Source organism: Moschus berezovskii, chromosome 1, assembly GCF_049115385.1.
Source record: "Moschus berezovskii isolate FMDL1 chromosome 1, NW_MosBer_1.0, whole genome shotgun sequence".
In the NCBI taxonomy this organism is placed as follows: Eukaryota; Metazoa; Chordata; class Mammalia; order Artiodactyla; family Moschidae; genus Moschus; species Moschus berezovskii.
Window position 1 is genome coordinate 64015639 of NC_142460.1, and position 17328 is coordinate 64032966.

Genomic DNA, 17328 nt, shown 5'->3' on the forward strand with positions numbered 1-17328 from the left:
GTTTGCGACCCCATAGACCATAGCCCACTGGGTTCTTCTGTCTGTGGGATACTGGAGTGGGTTGCCATTTCCTTCTTCAGGGCATCTTCCCAACCCAGAGAATGAACTCATGTCTTTTATGTCTCCTGTATTGGCATGCAGGTTCTTTACCACTAGCACCACCTGGGAAGCCCTATGACTGTCTAAGCCACCGTTATCTCTTTCATGCTCTGCCACATCTTCTAACTGCCTCCTCACATCTATTAATTCCACCTTTACATAGTAGCAGGGTGATATTTTAAAAAGATGAGTCAGATCATATTTCTCATTCATGTTAATCCATCAAGTGGCTTCCTCTTGTTCAGAGAATAAAAGCCCAACAAACACCACACTGTGACCTCCAAGACCTGACTCAGTCCTGTCCCTGCCCCACTGTTCCTCCCCACTAAGAACCACACCCTCTCCATGCTCCAGCTGTTTGGTCTCCTGTTCTGGTGCTGGACTAGCCAAATATTATTGCCTTAAGACTTCACAGCTGTTGCTCCCTCTGCTGAGACAATTCTATTGATAGATCTTTGCATGGCTAAATTCTAAGCTTTCAGGTCTCAGTTTAAATATCACATTTATAGAACTTTCATGACCACATAAGACAATGCATCTTCTCTTCCATCTCTCTCTATTCCTTTACCCCACTTTGTGCGTCTCCTAGCAACAATCACTTTAAAAAATTACCTTGTTTGTGTATTTTCTCTACCCTGCAGAGTAGATACGCAATAACATTGCTTGAAGGCATGGATTGTGAAAATTTCTGAAGACTACTTGGCTGGCACAGTGTCCAAATTAGATCTCTTGAAGCAATATTTCCTCGTTTTCTGTAAAAAGGATTTGAAGGATGTGAATTCTTTTTGACTTGATTATGCCTATAATTCTATCTTCAAAGAGCAGTGTTAGAACCAAACAGTTGATCAATTGGAAACTAAAACATATGCATCTTCATGGATTACACTTTTGGGGAATTCATAGGAGCCTTTTGTGGATGAATGACTAGAAATCACTTAAATTTATCTTTATATGTATCTAAATATGGTTCATTGACTTAAAGTCAGATATTACTGTAATATTGTAGTTGATTGTTTCTGAGAATGGAGGAAAGTACAATTTATCCAACACTATTATGTTCTAGACACTAGGCAGTAATTGGTACAGAGTTAAAAAGAACCAAGTCCCACTACCTAAAACCATACACTTAAACAAATGACCATAGAACAGGACACATCATGAAAAGTATGATGAAAGTACAAAAATAATATAGGGGATTTGGAAAGACTTCATAGAGAAGATAAATTTTTATTAAGTTCTTAAAGGATGATATGACCATAACAGAAGGGGGTTAGGGGGCATGAACTTGGCTATGGACAGAACCTGACTGAAAGTTTTGCTTAAAAGATGGATGATGCCCTCTTATGCTGCTGGTAGGAATGTAAACTGGTACACCGACTATGGAGAAGAGTATTGAGGTTCCTTAGAAAACCAAAAATAGAAATAACATATGATCCAGCAATCCCACTCCTGAGCACATAGCTGGAGAAAACCATAATCTGAAAAAATACATGCATCCCAATGTTCATTGCAGCACTATTTAAAATAGCCAGGATACGGAAGCAACCTAAATGCTCATCAACAGAAGAATGGATAAAGAAGATGTGGTATATTTATATATATAAAATGAATAAATGGAATATTACTCTTCCATAAAAAGGAATGAAATTGGGTCATTTGTAGAGATGTGGATGGATCTAGAGAATGTCACATAGAGTGAAATAACTAAGAAAGAGAAAAACAAATATATTAACTTATATATGTGCATTCTGGAAAAATGGTACAGATGACCTAATTTGCAAAACAGAAATAGAGATATGGATATAGAGAACAAACGTATGAATACCAAGGAGGAAGGAGAGATGGATGGGGTGATCTGGGAAAATTGGGTTTTATTTAAATACATTGTTGATACTATGTATAAAACGGATAACTAATGAGAACCTACTGTATAGCCCAGGGAACTCTACTCAATGTTCTGTGTGACTTGAATGGGAAGGAAATCCAAAAAAACAGAAAATATATGTATACATATAGCTGATTCACCATGCTGTACAGTAGAAACATAACATAGTAAAGCAATTATAGTCTAAAAAATTAATTAAAAATAAAGTCAAGTATGCTTCTGAAAGATCATATGGTTTATCCCCAGAAGAACAAGGCTTTGTAAAGACTCTGCCTTTTAGACTCATGCCTATTAACCGTCACTTCCCTAAGCCTCCTTATCCCTAACTCCTGAAGCCATTAATCAGCTTTCTGTCTTTATGAATTTGCCTGTTCTAGACACTTAATATAAACCGAACTATACAATAAGTGGACTTCTGTGCCTGGCTTATTTCACTTGGCATATTACATTCAAGGTTGATCCATGTTGTTGCAGCATATCACCATTTCATTCCTTTCTATGACTGAATAATATTCCATGGTGTCTATCCACTTTGTTGTTTAGCCGATAAGCCATGTCCAACTCTTTTGCAACCCCATGGACCATAGCCCACCAAGCTCCTCTGTCCATGAAATTTCCCAGACAAGAATACTGGAGTGGGTTGCCATTTATCTGCTTACCAGTTGATTAATATTTCTATTGCTTTCATTTTTGGCTATTATGAAAAATTCTTCTATGAACATTCACATACAAGTTTTTGTTTGAAAAATTGTTTTCAGTTCATCTGGATTTCACTCAAGTGGAACTCTTGGGTTATATGATAATGCTATATTTGTTTTAAGGAACTGCTCAACTACTTTCCATATCAGCTGGACCAGTAAATATATTCCCACTAGCTGAAGTGACTTAGCAGCAGCAGCAGCAGCAAAGTATGAAGGTGCCAATTTCTCTTCATTCTGAACAACATTTCTTATTTTCCATTTTATTACTATTAATGTTATTGCCTTCCTAGTGGGTATGAAGTTGTCTCTCATTGTGATTTTGATTTGCATTTTCCCAGTTACTAACCATGCTGAGCTTCTTTTCATATCCTGATTGGTCATTTATATAACTTCCTCAGAAAAATGTCTATTCAAGTCCCTTTGGATATTAGACATTATTAGATATATGATTTGCAAATATATCTCTCATTCAGTGGTTTGTCTTTTCACTTTATTGTGTCCTTTGACACACAAGCTTTTAATTTTGATGATGTATATTTTATCTATTTTTTCTTTTGCCATTTTTTTACTTTTGAGGTCATATCTAAGAATCTGCTGCTCAATCTAAGGGCATTGAGGTTTATCCCAGTGTTTTCTTCTAAGAGTTTTACAGTTTTAGCTCTTACATTTAAGTATTCATCCATTTTCAGTTGTGTTTTATATATGGTATGAGGTAAGAGTCTAGTATCATTCTTTTACATGTGGTTATTCAGTTGTTCCAGCACCATATGTTAAAGACTACATTTTTCCAGTTGAATAGTCTTGGCACATTTGTTGAAAATTAATTGACCATAGACATATGAGTTTATTTCTGGGCTCTCAACTCTATTCTACTGGTCTGTATGTCTATTCTTGCCAATACCACATTATTTTGATTACTATAGCTCTGAAGCAAGTTTTGAAATGAAGTGAGAGTCGTCTACTTTTGTGCCTCTTTTTCAAGATAGTCTTGGCTATTTTGAGCCTCATGTAACTCAGTATGAATTTTAGAATTAGCTTGTCCTCTTTAGCAAAAAGGGAATTTGAATTTTAATAGGGATAGCATAGAATCTGCAGATCAATTTGGGAGCCTTGCCACTTAAAACAATATTAAATCTTTTAGTCCATACACAGAGGGTATCATTTCATTAATTCAGAATTTTTTAAATGTTTTTTTTTTTTTTTTTTTACTAATTGTCTTATTATTCAGCATTCTCTTGCAAGCTTTTCAGTTTGTCTATTATTTGCCCCATTATTTCTTGCCCCAGGTGGCAGCTGCTAACTCATTGCCTTTAAAAGGTTTTGGCAGTGTCCCCTGAGTAGCCAACTCAGCTCATGGGTTTTTATGAGTTAGGTAAAATAAAAGCAAATCCTTTGAGCTAGTCCTTCAGAGACCCACCAGATATGTCAAGACAAATAGCCAAAATTCTTTGAGAATAAGTTCTGTTCTGTTCCTCCTGGTATCAAGAACCTATGTGAAGAATGTAGCTTATTGTCTCCAAGGCTGTCTCTGAGCTGGGGAATGAGGAATGGGGACAGGATAAGTTAAAATGTCTCAAAGCTCTCTTACTGACACTCAGATAATTTTCTCTTGATTAAGCACTCCCTTAGTTGCAATAGTCTCCAGAATTCTGAGTGCTGATGCTGACAGCCCTTGTCAGTTTATTCACTGTTTTTGAGAAAGGATAAGCTCCGGAGGTCCCCACTCCACCAGGATCCCTGGTATCACTCTGAGACTTAAGTTTTTACTAAGGTAACAAGTAACCCCCAAATTTCAGTAGATCAATACCACAAAGGTTTATTTCTTGCTCATGACTTGTGTCCCTGTGCACATGCTGTGGCTGTGCTCCACATCTACCTCTATCTCAATACTCAGCATGACAAACAGCCAGAATCTGGAGCTGTGCCAAGAGCTATGGCTGAGGAAAAGGGAATGTGTCACATCATCCATTCACTACTAAAGCTTCCATCTGGAAGTGACCCACTGACATTTCACTGGCCAAAGTAATCTGGATGGCCATGCCAGGCCTAACTTCAACGAGGGTGGTAAAGTACACTCCTAGCAGGTGACTCAAAGGAGGAAGAACTGAGTATTTGTGAACAGTATTAATCATGCAAAGAAAATTTGAGGAGGTTCCTATTAAAGTTATAGTCAAGAGTATATTAAAGAGTTTTGAGCCTAACAGTTAAGCAAATAGTGAGGTAATTTACTATAGTATGGGAGCTGAAGACTACATGGGGACCCTGAGAATATGCAAAACATTTAGAACAGGTGTTATATGTAGGTAATTTGATACAATGGGAATTTAAAAATGAATGGAGTTGTTGAGCAGTGCTGAAGCCCAGTTGAAGTTAGCTATGTATTCATAGCTATGCATCTAATCATTGTGGGATAGTTTCCAGTAATAGTTCAAAACTCAAGACAAGCAAAATATATTGAGCAGTATAGGATGATCAACAATATAACACACCACTAAAATAGAAGCAAAGGCCATACTTGACTTTGGATAATTTGTGCTAATTTGAGATGCTTTTTTTTTTTCTCACTGGCTCATATAACATTTTGGACAGTTCAACCTCATTTATTCTACTTTGAATAAATCATAATGTAATGGGGTGAAACCTATGAGGAAAGACTTGCCTGTGGCTTGACTGGATGACCTGCCCATGAAATACTGTTGACAAGACATAATTCTTGGCCTCCAGCAAGGATATCTAAAATATTTATTCTCTTAAAAATGCATATGTGACAGTTTCTATTGTTTCATTTTCAGAAGTTTACAAAATAAACTTTGGGAAATATAAAGAATGATAAAAAGAAGTGATTATTTGTGGATTGAAGAGCAAAATATAAAAGATTTGAAAATTGGTGATTGAGTAGTCTCTATCTGCACTGAGGGTGAGAAGAGACAATTAGATTTTATGGAACAAAACTAACTTCTTTGAAACAGTGGATCAGATGCTAGGATCAAGGTTGAATATGGACCCAAGAGGGGTCATTCTAATGATTGAAAGCTCTGGATAAAGGTTGAGAGGTTGAGTGTTTAAAGTGGGGAAAACATACTAGCTAGCAGATGGTAAAACTAAATCCAAACCCTATGGAACATAAACAGCTGCTTAACATTTCACCTTCAGTGCTACCCTTGATGTGACTTAATATGACAAGATTAAGTGAGGGAATGTTAAGTGTTCTATAATACCACCAGCCTTGTCCACCCATCTGCAAAGCTTAGCCATATCACTTTCTCCTGGGTAAAACCATGAATGAGTAGAGGCAACTGAAATCGTAACTGCCTTCATAAAAGACTTTTAATAGAGCCAGTTTACAACAATTAGTTTACGACAATTCTAATGGAGAAGCTTGACAAAGTAGTTGATAGTCATTTGTCCTGAATTCTTTAAATTTCATCCCATAGATAGGCTGACATAGATAGAAACTTTCCTGAGTCCTGTTAAGGATAAGAACCACATTAGTCACACAGAAGGAGCACGAAGCTAAACCACATGTGGTCACTGTCCTTATGATGCCTATCAGTTCAGTTCAGTTCAGTCGCTTAGTTGTGTCTGACTCTTTGCGACCCCATGAATCACAGCACGCCAGGCCTCCCTGTCCATCACCAACTCCCGGAGTTCACTCAAACTCATGTCCACAGAGTCAGTGATGCCATCCAGCCATCTCATTCTCTGTCATCCCCTTCTCCTCCCGCCCCCAATCCCTCCTAGCATCAGAGTCTTTTCCAGTGAGTCAACTCGTCGCATGAGGTGGCCAAAGTATTGGAGTTTCAGCTTTAGCATCAGTCCTAGTAAAATTAAAAGGAGTAGGTGTAGGGGGGAAAGAGATCAAGATGGAAGAATAGGAGGATGCAGAACTAACTCACCTGCCCCCATTAGTAGATCAAAAATACATCTATAGTTGGAACAATTCTCAGTGAAAACTAACTGAAGAATGGTGGAAAGATTCTTGTACAACTAAGACTGTAAGAAAGATCCATGTAGAATTGAGTAGAAAGAGAAGAGAAGCAATCAGGTTGAGACCTGATCTTGAATTTACCAAAAAAAAAAAAAAAAATTCTACAAAGACATAAAGAAGAAACCATGAGAAGATAGGAGTGGTGCACTCATGACATAATAAAAAACAATGTTGGGGAGGTGAGTAAAAATGCAGATTATTTTTTTTTAAAGAATGTGTTTGAACTTAAGTGACTACCAGTTTAAAATAAGTAGATATCATTACTAGTCAACATATAGGAACCCCATGGTAACCACAAATAAGAGACAAAAATCAGATTCACTAAAACTTGAGAGAATGGGACACAAGTATAACACTAAAGGAAATTATCAAAGCATGAGGGAAGAAACTAAAACAGGAAAAGACTAGAAAAGAACTAGAAAAATAACCAGGAAACAAATAACAATAAGTACGTATCTATCAATATCTTTCAATGTCAGTAGACTAAATACTTCAGTCTAAAGGCATAGGGTGACTGATTAGATTGAAAACAACCCTTCTATATGCTGCTTACAAGAGACTTACCTCAGGCCTAAAGATACACACAGACTGAAAGTAAGGGCATGAAAACAGTATGTTTTGTGCAAAAGAAAGGGCAAGAGAGAGGGTGGCAATACTCATATAAGACAAAATAGACCTTAAAACAATGGCTTTAACAAAAGATGAAGGGAATCATATAATGATAAATGGATCAGTATAAGAAGAGAATTATTTCATCCATTAACATATACACACTTTACAGAGGAAGACCTAAAAGTATAACGCAAACATTAATGGACATAGAGAAACTGACAGTAAGACAGTAATAGTAGAAGACTTTCACACCCCACTGACATCAATGGACAGATTATCCTGACAGAAGATCTGCAAGGAAACAGTGGTCTTCTATAACACATTAGACCAGTTGGACTTCATAGATATTTATAGAACAGTACAGACCAAAAAGTATAGAATACACATTCAAGTGCACATGAAATGTTCTTCAGGACAGATCATATACTAGGGCACAAAAAATTCTCAACAAATTTAAGAGGACAGAAATTACATCAAGGATTTTTTCTGATTACAGCAGTATGAAGTTAGAAATAAATTCAGTTCAGTTCATTTCAGTTCAGTTCATTTCAGTCGCTCAGTCGTGTCCGACTCTCCGCGACCCCATGAATCACAGCATGCCAGGCCTCCCTGTCCATCACCAACTCCCGGACTTCACTCAAACTCATGCCCACTGAGTCGGTGATGCCATCCAGCCATCTCATTCTCGGTTGTCCCCTTCTTCTCCCGCCCCCAACCTTTCCCAGCATCAGTCTTTTCCAGTGAGTCAACTCATCGCATGAGGTGGCCAAAGTATTGCAGTTTCAGCTTCAGCGTCAGTCCCTCCAATGAACACCCAGGATCGATCTACCTTAGAATGGACTGGTTGAATTTCCTTGCGGTACAAGGGACTCTTAAGATTGGATCTCCTTGCGGTACAAGGGACTCTCAAGAGTCTTCTCCAACACCACAGTTCAAAAGCATCAATTCTTCGGCGATCAGCCTTCTTCACAGTCCAACTCTCACATCCATACATGACCACGGGAAAAACCATAGCCTTGACTAGATGGACCTTGGTTGGCAAAGTAATGTCTCTGCTTTTTAATAAATTATCAAGGTTGGTCATAACTTTCCTTCCAAGGAGTAAGCGTCTTTTAATTTCATGGCTGCAATCAGCATCTGCAGTGATTTTGGAGCCCAAAAAAATAAAGTCTGACACTGTTTCCACTGTTTTTCCATCTATTTCCCATGAAGTGATGGGACCAGATGCCATGATCTTCGTTTTCTGAATGTTGAGCTTCAAGCCAACCTTTTCACTCTCCTCTTTCACTTTCATCAAGAGGCTTTTGAGTTCCTCTTCACTTTCTGCCATAAGGGTAGTGTCATCTGAATATCTGAGATTATTGATATTTCTCCCAGCAATCTTGATTCCAGCTTGTGCTTCTTCCAGTCCAGTGTTCCTCATGATGTACTCTGCATAGAAGTTAAATAAGCAGGGTGACAATATACAACCTTGACGCACTCCTTTTCCTATTTGGAACCAGTCTGTTGTTCCATGTACAGTTCTGACTGTTGCTTCCTGACCTGCATACAGGTTTCTCAAAAGGCAGGTCAGGTGGTCTGGGATTCCCATCTCTTTCAGAATGTTCCACAGTTTATTGTGATCCACACAGTCAAAGGCTTTGGCATAGTCAATGAAGCAGAAATAGATGTTTTTCTGAAACTCTCTTGCTTTCTCCATGATCCAGCGGATGTTGGCAATTTGATCTCTGGTGCCTCTGCCTTTTCTAAAACCTGCTTGAACATCTGGGAGTTCACGGTTCACATATTGCTGAAACGTGGCTTGGAGAATTTTGAGCATGACTTTACTAGCGTGTGAGATGAGTGCAATTGTGCGGTAGTTTGAGCATTCTTTGGTATTGCCTTTCTTTGGGATTGGGATGAAAACTGACCTCTTCCAGTCCTGTGGCCACTGCTGAGTTGTCCAAATTTGCTGGCATATTGAGTGCAGCACTTTCACAGCATCATCTTTCAAGATTTGAAATAGCTCAACTGGAATTCCATCACCTCCACTAGCTTTGTTTTTAGTGATGCTTTCTAAGGCCCACTTGATTTCACATTCCAAGATGTCTGGCTCTAGGTCAGTGATCACGTTATCGTGACTATCTTGGTCGTGAAGATCTTTTTTGTACAGTTCTTCTGTGTATTCTTGTCACCTCTTCTTAATATCTTCTGCTTCTGTTAGGTCCATACCATTTCTGTCCTTTATCGAGCCCATCTTTACATGAAATGTTCCCTTGGAATCTCTAATTTTCTTGAAGAGATCTCTTGTTTTTCCCATTCTGTTGTTTTCCTCTATTTCTTTGCATTGATCACTGAGGAAGGCTTTCTTATCTCTCCTTGCTATTCTTTGGAACTCTGCATTCAGATGCTTATATCTTTCCTTTGCTCCTTTGCTTTTCGCTTCTCTTCTTTTTACAGCTATTTGTAAGGCCTCCCCAGACAGCCATTTTACTTTTTTGCATTTCTTTTCCATGGGGATGGTCTTGGTCCCTGTCTCCTTTACAGGAGGAAAAATGAGAAAAACAAAAATACATGGAAGTTAAGCAACATACTACTAAAAAAAATCATTGGGTGAATGAAGAAATTTAAAAAATGAAGAAATCAGAAAATACCTTGAGACAAATGAAAATGGAAACAAAAAACTCCAAAATTTATGGGATGCAGCAAAAGAAGCCCTGAATGGGAAGATTATAGTGATAGGCCTACTTCAAGAAACAAATGCCAACAAACAAATTCCAGAGTCAGTAGAAGAAAGGAAATTATAAAGATCAAAGAGGAAATAATAAAATAGAGACATTAAAAAAACAATAAAAAGATTGATGAAACTAAGCTGTTTTTCTGAAAAGATAAATCATATGAAAATATTATAAAAAGGACTATGCCAACAAATTGGACAATCCAGAATAACAGACAAATTTCTAGAAACATATAACCTCTGAAGGCTGAATCAGGAAGAAATAGACAATCTGAATACAACAACTAATAGTGAAATTGAATTTGTAATCAAAATTTCTAGCAAACTGAAGTCCAGGACTAGACGTATTTACAGGGAAATTCTACCAAAATTATTTTTAAAAGGCCTAATAACCATCTATCTCAAATTATTCCAAAAAAACTATGCAAGAGGGAAACTCCAAAATTCAGTCTACCAGACCACTATTACTCAGTCTCAAACAAGAAAGATACTTCAAAAAACAAAAATTACAGGCCAGTACATCTGACGAATATTGATGTAAAACTCCTCAACAAAATATTAGCAAGTCAAATCCAACAATATATAGAAAGAATAATATATCATGATCAAGAGGGAGTTATTCCAGGGATTCAAGAATGGTTTACTATCTGATCTATCCATATGTTACATCACATTAACTAAAGGAAGGATAAAAATCATATTGTCATCTCAAGAGACACAGAAAAAACATTTGACAAAATTTAACATCAACTCATGATAAAAACTGTCATCAAAGTGGGTATATAGGGAATATACCTCAATGTAAGAAAAGTCATTTATGACAATTACACAGGCAACATAATATTCAGTAGTGAAAAGCTGAAAGACTTCGCTCTAAATTCAAGAAAAAAAACAAGGGTATTCACTCTTGCCACTTCTATTTAACATAGTATTCAAAGCTCTAGAGACAACAATCAAATAAGAACAGGAGCATCCAGATTAGAAAGAAAGAAGTAAAACTGTCAGTATTTGCAGATGGCATGACACCATATATAGAAAATCCAGAAGTTTCTACCACAATTATTAGAATAAATGAATCCAAAAAAGTTGCAAGATTAACACACAGAAATCTGTTGCTTTTCTATATACTGACAATTAGTTCATTTCTCAGATGGAGAAAGCAAAAGAACAATCTAACTAAACAAATCGCCAGTCCAGGTTCGATGCATGATACAGGATGCTCGGGGCTGGTGCACTGGGATGACCCAGAGGGTTGGGAAGGGGAGGGAAGGGGGAGGGGGGTTCAAGATGGGGAACATATATACACCCGGGGAAAATTCACGTCAATGTATGGCAAAATCAATAGAATAATGTAAAATAATTAGCCTCCAATTAAAATAAATAAATTTTTGAAAAAAGAATAAACTACCTAGGAGCAATTTTAATTAAGAAGTGGAAGACACATATTCTGAAAACTAGAAAACATTAAAAATGATACAAAGAAATGTAAATTTATGCCATGTTCATTGACTGGAAGAAATAATATTGTTAAATTTGAGCTAAATTTGACTTTGATGGCTTGAGGCAAGTAGGAATCTTTGCTGCTGCTGCTGCTAAGTCACTTCAGTCGTGTCCGACTCTGTGTGACCCCATAGACGGAAGCCCACCAGGCTCCCCCGTCCCTGGGATTCTCCAGGCAAGAACACTGGAGTGGGTTGCCATTTCCTTCTCCAATGTGTGAAAGTGAAAAGTGAAAGTGAAGTCGTTCAGTCGAGTCCGACCCTTAGCGACCCCATGGACTGCAGCCTACCAGGCTCCTCCATAGGAATCTTTATTGGTGCCTTTAATACAAACAGAAGAATTAAAAGAATGAAGGACCAGGAAGAAGGAAACATTATCTTGTCTCTGATCCCAGACACACTGAGCAATTCATCTAAATTCTCTGGGTCTCCCTGAACTTATCTTGTAAATTAAGGAAATTAGGATTAGGAAATAACTGCTTATTAACCGTAAAACTCTATGAGTTGATATTTTGGGGAAGGAGGATGAGTTCATTTTGAGATATCATTGATTTGAGATACTTGTGGAGTATCCTTTAGATATGTCAAGCATTCCAATAAAACTCAGAATTTGGAATTAGAAAACATGGGGGAGAGGGAGCAAGATGGCAGAGGAATAGGACGGCGAGACCACTTTCTCCCCCACAAATTCATCAAAAGAACATTTGAATGCTGAGAAAATTCCACAAAACAACTTTTGAATGCCAGCAGAGGACATGAGGCACCCAGAAAAGCAGCCCATTGTCTTCGAAAGGAGGTAGGGAAAAACATAAAAGATAAAAAAAGAGACAAAAGAGGTAAGGACGGAGCTCCGTCCCAGGAAGCGAGGCTTAAAAAAGAGAGAAGTTTCCAAACACCAGGAAACACTCTCACTGGCGAATCTGTGGAGAGCCCTGGAACCTCAGAGGGCCATGTAACCGGGAGGAAAAGGAAAGAAATAATTAAAGCCCACAGATTATCTGCCAAAGAGTAACTCCCAGCAGAGAAGCAGCGCAGACACCTGCATCTGCCATTAGCAAGCAGGGGCTGGGCAGGTAGGAGCTGGCTGAACTGCTAAGAGGGAGGACCCGGCCTGAATGCCACGAGGGCAGTCTGGGGGAACTGACTGGAGATAGCAAAGCAGACTGTGTGGTAGACACCCAGCAAAAAGGCGAAAAGCCCTAACCTAAGACTCCACCAGCCCCGCTCACAGAAAAAAGGACTGAGCAGAGCTAGCCGGCTGCGGTTGGCCCATCCCCCACTGAGACAGGCAGGGGAGGGAAGCCAGAGCCGGAAGCAGGCAAGCGCCACCCCAGAGAGGCATCCAATACCAAACTGCAGGCAGGCTTCGTTGCTAACCAAGACTTCATGGGTTTCTGACCGGTCAACATCCCCCTGAGAAGGTGCACTGTACACCCAGAAAACCGAATGGGAGGGACTGCGGAGGTGATAATCGCAATGACCGCGTTCGCCAAATGCCTGGTCACCTGAGCTGCTTGGACCGGGGAAGGCACAAAAGGCAGGCCCAACCGAGTCTGCACCTTTGTGGAGTACCAGAGTGCCTGAACCTGAGCCGCTCAGACCAGGAAGTGCATGCAACCCAGCGCCGGCCTCGGACAGTTCCCGGCAGAGTAACCTAGAGCCTGTGCAGTGTAGACTGGGACAGCACACGCGCTGTAAGCGGGAACAAACCCAGTGTGGCTGAGACACTGTTAGCACTCCCCACAGATGCCAGAGATATTTGTCTGCAGCGTTCCTCCCTTCCCAGAACAGGACTAAACAAGTGAGCATTAAAAAGTGTCCACCACCGCCCCCTAGTGTCAGGGTGGAAATTAGACACTGAAGAGACCAGCAAACAGAAGCTAAAACAGAGGGAACCACCTTGGAAATGACAGATAGAGAAGTCTAGAGGTTACTCCAAGAATAAGACTGAAAACCAGAGGCAAGAGGCTTAAGCTCAAATCCTGAGAACACCAGAGAACTCCTGACTCCAGGGAACATTAATTGATAGGAGCTCATCAAACGCCTCCATACCTACACTGAAACCAAGCACCACCCAAGGGTCAACAAGTTCCAGAGCAAGACATACCATGCAAATTCTCCAGCAACACAGGAAAATAGCCCTGAGCTTCAATATACAGGCTGCCCAAAGTCACTCCAAACTCACTGACATCTCATAACTGATTACTGGACACTTCATTGCACTCCAGAGAAAAGAAAACCAGTTCCACCCACCAGAACACTGACACAAGCTTCCCTAACCAGGCAACCCTGACAAGCCACCCGTCCAACCCCACACACAGCAAGGAAACTACATAAAAAAGAGAACTCCACAAACTGCCAGAAGACAGAAAGGCCACCCAAAACACAGCAATATAAGCAAGATGAAGAGGCAGAGAAATACCCAGCACGTAAAGGAATAGGATAAATGCCAACCAACACAAACAAAAGAGGAAGATACAGGGAATCTACCTGATAAAGAATTTTGAATTTTGATGGTGAAAATGATTCAAAATCTGAAAAGCAAAATGGAGTTACAGATAAATAACCTGGAGAAAAGGATTGAGAAGATGGAAGAAAGGTTTAATAAGGATTTAGAGGAAATAAAAAAGAGTCAATATACAATGAATAATGCTAGATGAGATCAGAAACACTCTGGAGGGAACAAACAGTAGAATAATGGAGGCAGAAGACACGAAAAGCGAGCTAGAAGATAGAATTGTAGAACTAACTGAAACAGAGAGGAAAAAGAAAAACGAATTAAAAGAAATGAGGACAATATTAGAGACCTCTAGGACAATGTTAAATGCTCCAACATTCGAATCATAGGAATCCCAGGAGAAGAAGACAAAAAGAAAGACCATGAGAGAATACTTGAGGAGATAATAGTTGAAAACTTCCCTAAAATGGGGAAAGAAATAATCACCCAAGTCCAAGAAACCCAGAGAGTCCCCAACAGGATAAACCCAAGGCGAAACACTACAAGACACATATTAATCAAATTAACAAAGATCAAACACAAAGAACAAATATTAAAAGCAGCAAGGGAAAAACAACAAATAACACACAAGGGGATTCCCATAAGGATAACAGCTGATCTTTCAACAGAAACTCTTCAGGCCAGGAGGGAATGGCAAGAAATACTTAAAGTGATGAAAGAAAATAACCTACATCCCAGATTACTGTACCCAGCAAGGACCTCATTCAAATATGAAGGAGAAATCAAAAGCTTTACAGGCAAGCAAAAGTTGAGAGAATTCAGCATCACCAAACCAGCTCTCCAACAAATGCTAAAGGACCTTCTCTAGACAGGAAACACAGAAAGGGGGTATAAACTCGAACCCAAAACAATAAAGAAAATGGCAACGGGATCATGCTTATCAATAATCACCTTAAACGTAAATGGGTAGAATGCCCCAACCAAAAGACAAAGGCTGGATGAATGGATACAAAAACAAGACCCCCATATATGTTGTCTACAAGAGACCCGCCTCAAAACAAGGGACACATACAGACTGAAAGTGAAGGGCTGGAAAAAGACATTCCACGCAAACAGAGACCAAAAGAAAGCAGGGGTAGCAATACTCATATCAGATAAAACAGAGTTTAAAACAAAGTCTGTGAAAGGAGACAAGGAAGGAAAGTAAATAATGATCAAAGGATCAATCCAAGAAGATATCACAATTATTAATATTTATGCACCCAACATAGGAGCACCGCAATATGTAAGACAATTACTAACAAGTATGAAAGGGGAAATTAACAACAACGCAATAATAGTGGGAGACTTTAATACCCCACTCACACCTATGGACAGATCAACTAAACAGAAAATTAACAAGGAAACATAAACTTTAATGATGCAATAGACCAGTTAGACCTAATAGATCTCTATAGGACATTTCACCCCAAAACAATGAATTTCACCTTTTTCTCAAGCGCACACGGAACATTTTCCAGGATAGATCACATCCTGGGCCAAAAATCTAGCCTTAGTAAATTTTTTAAAATTGAAATCATTCCAAGCGTCTTTTCTGAGCACAATGCAGTAAGATTAGATCTCAATTACAGGAACAAAACTATTAAAAATGCTAACATATGTTAGTTCTATTTTTAGCTTTTTGAGGAATTTCCATACTGTTTTCCATAGTGGCTGCACCAACTTACATTCCTACCAGAAATTTAGGAGGGTTCCCATATCCTTGCCAGTATTTGTTACATGTGTACTTTTTGATGACAGCTGTTCTGACAGGTGTGAGGTGATATTGTGATTTTGACTTGCATTTCTCTGATGATCAGTGATGCAGAGCATCTTTTCATGTACCCATTGACCATATGTATATCTTCTTTTTTATTTTTATTTTTTTATGATTCAATAATTCCACTTCTCAGTATATATCTGAAGAACAAAAACACTAATTTGAAAAGACACATACACCTCAATGTTCTTAACACCATTATTTACAATGGACAAGATATGGAAGCAACCTACGGGTTGATCAACAGATGAACGGTTAAAGATGTGGTGTGTGTATAATGGAATATTACTCAGCCATAAAAAATAATGAAATTCTGCCATTTGCAAAAACATGGACGGACCTAGAGGGCATTATGCTTAGTGAAATAAGTCGTGCAGATAAAGACAAATACTTCTTGTTTTCACATATGTGTGGAATCTAAAAAATAAACAAATGAATGTATAGAACAAAACAGAAACAGACGTACAGGTATAGAGAACAAATTATTGTTACCAGTGGAGAGAGGGAAGAGGTTAGGGGCAAGATGGGGGTAGGGAAGTGTCAGGCACAAACTACTATATATAAAATAAATAAGCTACAAGGATATATTGAACAGCATAGGGAATACAGCTAATATTTTATAATAAGTTTAATGGAGTATAATCTGTAAAAATATTAAAACACTATGTTGTACACTGGAAACTAATATAATATTGTAAATCAACTATCAGTTCAGTTCAGTTCAATCGCTCAGTCGTGTCCGACTCTTTGCGACCCCATGAATCACAGCACACCAGGCCTCCCTGTCCATCACCAACTCCCGGAGTTCACTCAAACTCATGTCCATCGAGTCGGTGATGCCATCTAGCCATCTCATTCTCTGTCGTCCCCGTCTCCTCCCACTCCCAATCCCTCCCAGCATCAGACTCTTTTCCAGTGAGTCAACTCGTCACATGAGGTGGCCAAAGTATTGCAGTTTCAGCTTTAGCATCAGTCCTTCCAATGAACACCCAGGATTGATCTCCTTTAGAATGGACTGGTTGGATCTCCTTGCAGTCCAAGGGACTCTCAAGAGTCTTCTCCAGCACCACAGTTCAAAAGCATCAATTCTTCAGCGATCAGCTTTCTTCACAGTCCAACTCTCACATCCACTATACTTCAATTAAATATTAACCTCGACAGAGAAAAAAAAAGCCAACATATGGAGGCTGAACAACACGCTGCTGAATAATGAACAAATCAAAGGAGAAATCAAAATATGCATAGAAATGAATGAAAATGAAAACACAACAACCCAAAACCTCTGGGACACTGTAAAAGCAGTGCTAAGGGGAAAGTTAATAGCAATACAGGCACACCTCAAGAAACAAGAAAAAAGTCAACTAAATAACCTAACTCTACACCTAAAGAAACTAGAAAAGGAAGAAATGAAGAACCCCAGGGTTAGTAGAAGGAAAGAAATCTTAAAAATTAGGGCAGAAATAAATGCAAAAGAAACAAGAGACTATAGCAAAAATCAACAAAGCCAAAAGCTGGTTCTTTGAGAGGGTAAATAAAATTGACAAACCACTA

The 17328-nt window shown here is 38.8% G+C and overlaps 1 long non-coding RNA gene across 1 annotated transcript in view; it reads right to left on the bottom strand.

Annotated features, from left to right (window-relative positions):
• Positions 1 to 777: 777 nt before the first annotated feature.
• The window catches only part of LOC148778738 (uncharacterized), a 306939-nt gene continuing 290388 nt past the window's right edge, over positions 778 to 17328 (bottom strand). The window contains exon 3 of the long non-coding RNA XR_016038165.1: positions 778 to 851. This is a non-coding gene — a long non-coding RNA (uncharacterized LOC148778738). The remainder of the gene's footprint in view (positions 852 to 17328) is intronic.